This window comes from Gopherus flavomarginatus (assembly GCF_025201925.1).
Source record: "Gopherus flavomarginatus isolate rGopFla2 chromosome 13 unlocalized genomic scaffold, rGopFla2.mat.asm SUPER_13_unloc_1, whole genome shotgun sequence".
Classification (NCBI taxonomy): Eukaryota; Metazoa; Chordata; order Testudines; family Testudinidae; genus Gopherus; species Gopherus flavomarginatus.
Window position 1 is genome coordinate 3,403,476 of NW_026114609.1, and position 3,576 is coordinate 3,407,051.

Consider the following 3,576-nt stretch of genomic DNA (forward strand, 5'->3'; position numbering starts at 1 on the left):
CCAAGAGACAATGGAGAAATGTAGGAGAAACGCCTGCTAGAAGACGCCTCCCTCTCACTTCTCTGTAGGCTGTGACTTTATTAATATCAACTGGGACCATATAGATCATTGCTGCCACCACTCTTATATATTTGCAACAAATATTGTGCAAAAGTTGTAGTGTGAGGTGTCTATGAAAAGGTTATGATTTGCTGGTTATAATTATACTAGCTGTATGTGTGTACCATTTTTGTATTTGAAATTATGAATATGGGCTATGTACTTGTATCTCAAATGTATTTGATTTCAAGTAGCCTCAGTGATGCATTTGGTCAGCTTCTTGAGAAAGGACTATTCTCAGTAAGTGCCCAATCAAGAAACACTTCACTGACAATGGACTTTGGAAAATGCCAATCCACATCTGAGCTTTCCTGGGAACATTCAAACTAACATGTAAACAATGGCGTAGGCCTGCAAATTGAATCATGCATGGACATGTGACCTGCCCGTGTGACTCCAAACTCCATCTTGCTGCTTTGATTTTCCTAGGTCAGCCCTAGGACCAATCCTATTCAACTTATTCATAAATGATTTGGAGAAAGGGGTAAACAGTGAGGTGGCAAAGTTCACAGACGATACTAAACTGCTCAAGATAGTTAAGACCAAAGCAGACTGCGAAGAACTTCAAAAAGATCTCACAAAACTAAGTGATTGGGCAACAAAATGGCAAATGAAATTTAATGTGGATAAATGTAACGTTGGGAAAACATAACCCCAACTATACATACAATATGATGGGGGCTAATTTAGCTACAACTAATCAGGAAAGAGATCTTGGAGTCATCATGGATAGTTCTCTGAAGATGTAGCAATGAATTGACACATATGACCCCAAGATGAGATCATTAATACACTAACCTGAGGAGAAGGACACCCCAACACTAGTAGGGAGAGGAAATACAAAAAGGGAAGAGGGGAGAAACCCCTACTGAACATGCATTACACCTAGCGACGGCAGCAGAACAGATTATCGGCTACACAACCCAAGAACGGGATCTGCATGTTGCTGTTGACAGATCAGTGAAAAGCTCCACTCAATTCACAGTCGCCAGCAAAAAAGTTAACATCAAGTTAGTATTCATAAGGAATGGGCTGGAGAATAACACCAAACATTTGTATACAAACCAAGGGGGAAGCCTCCAATACCCTGGGACCACCCTGCCTACTACAGCGCTGCACACAGGATATTTTATATCTATCTTTGAGAGCTGGGGAAGAAATGGGTCTAAAAAGAAACATTTGCTAATGAGAGAAAACCACCCGAATATGAAGATATTTTATATTAAGTGAGAGGAATTGGACAGTGGAAGTTCAATTAACAGACAACAATAATTCCCCCACACATACACACACACCCACACCATTCACATGGCAGCAGGGAGCCCTTTGAGGAGGTGCTTTAAGAGGGTATGTGAGGGGAGTGTGGAGCAGGAAAACTTCCTGGCAGTGGGAAGGAGGCAGAAGCAGGGGCAGTCAGGTGACTGGCAGTTGGGGGTAGCAGTAGCCAGGACTGCGTAAGCTTGTGCTGGTGTTGTCCCACAAACTTACACAGGATCGTTTTAGGGGTTAAGACAAAGATGCCACATTTATTATTAATCCGTAACTATTAGCAAATACCTTAAAGCTTATACACATACACTCACACACATACACACACCAAAATGTTCTGCAGCTGCTGGATAGTTACCAGTCCTGATTGCAGTTTGAGTTCGCAGCTTGGGATCGGAGCTCGTGGCAGCTAACTGGCCAGGAAAGCTGAGCACGAGGAGGAGCCGGGTCTCTGTCAGGCGCGCACCGATGCTCCTTGACGTTGGTAGCAGAACGTTACCCAAAGTCTTTTATCTCACCTTTCCCTTTTTATAGGAGTTTAGTTTGGATTCAAAGTTCCTAGGTCTCGCTGTGTCACACCGCCTCTGGGTTTGCTTGATCACCCGTCAATTGCAGGCGTGACTGTCAGCCTGGGACCTGGCTTTGATCTTCCTTCTGTTGTTTCTTTTTAGGGTGGATGCTTCTTGCTTGAGTTAGGGCTGTTGTCTAGTTCTTCAGCCGTTGGTATTTGAACTTTATCTCATCAGGACGGTCTGGTGCTGGAGGTTGATTCTATCACCCATGCATACCTCATTCACACATCTCAACTAGACTAATAAAATTACAGTATGGCTTGCAAAAATGGGGGCTGCAGCACAAGCCTTCTACAAAATGGAGTCAGCATTTTAAAATGGGTTTTGAGTTACAATATTGCACAGAAGTTACAATGTTACAATGTAGGCAAAATGGCAAATGTAATGAAATGGTGAACAGAAGTTACAATGGTACAGTGACTAACTAAAAACAATTTCATTCACATTGGTTCTACACTGGACAGTCTCCACTCCGGACTTTTTCCTCCTGTCCCCTTCCTCGCCAGCAGAGAAAGGCCACCCCAGCCCACCCCAGAGGCAGCTGTGTCTCAGGGCTCTGCAAACAGCATCCATTAAGCCCCTTCTCCTTTGGGGAATGATTCAGGACAATTTCCCAAAGAAAGGAAGGAAATTTGCTGCAGGTCAAACGGGTGTGAAAATATCCCAAATCTGAGATTGTTAAATTAACATTGGAGAATTAAAGAGAAAATGGGGCAAAATCTGAAAAGGAGACTAGAGAAAGTGTGAATAATTTCTCCAGCAGCACCGACCCCTCATGGAGCCCTTGCTGCTTTTACAGCTGAGAGGAAACTTCCTCTCTCTGATGTCTGGCCATGGTGGAAGTGGTGACCCAGTGAAGCTGACTTGAGCCTGATGCAAGGTAAGCAAAGCTGAACCAGCTGCCCAGGGTACAGGGTTGGAAGTCAGAACAGGGAGGTGGGCCTGGGTTCCCCTACATCAGTGGTTCTCAACCAGGGGTACATGTACCCCGAGGGTACACAGAGAACTTCCATCAGCGCATCTAGTTATTGCCTCATTTTACTACAGGCTACAGAAAAAGCACCAACAAAGTCCCCGGAGCAGAGGGGAGAACCCAGGAGTCCTGGCTCCCAGCCCTGCCCACCCCCGTGCTTCCATAGGGCTCCACCCAACGCCCCCCCCCCCCCCGAGCGGGGCAGCCCCGCGGGGCACATCGGGGCGGCACAGACGAGGCCAGGGGAGAAGCAGGCGCCCGGCAGCCCCCACCGCACTGGGGGGAGGAGGTGTCCGATTGACCCAGGGACCCGCCCTCTTCTGGGCTCGAGAGGACGGAAGCGCCCCGGGGCAGGCTGGGAGTTGTAGTTCCTGGCTCTTCTCAGAGCGGAAGTGACGAACGGTTGCTCAGGCAATGCGCCCCCTCCCGGTGCACACTGGGAAGCGTAGTTCTCCCTCTCACACGCGGCCTCTATTGGAGCAGGGGCCGTAGCTCGTCAGTTCGCCGCGCCCCTCCCCGCTCCCTGATTGGCGGAGAGAGCACGGGACAGAGACTCGGCGCGTGGGGGGGGGGCCTGGTTCCCTCGTCTGCCCCCCGTCCGCTGTGACTCTCCTGCCAGCACCGCCCCCTCCTCTCCCTCTGTAGGGCCCCAGCAGCCCCTTC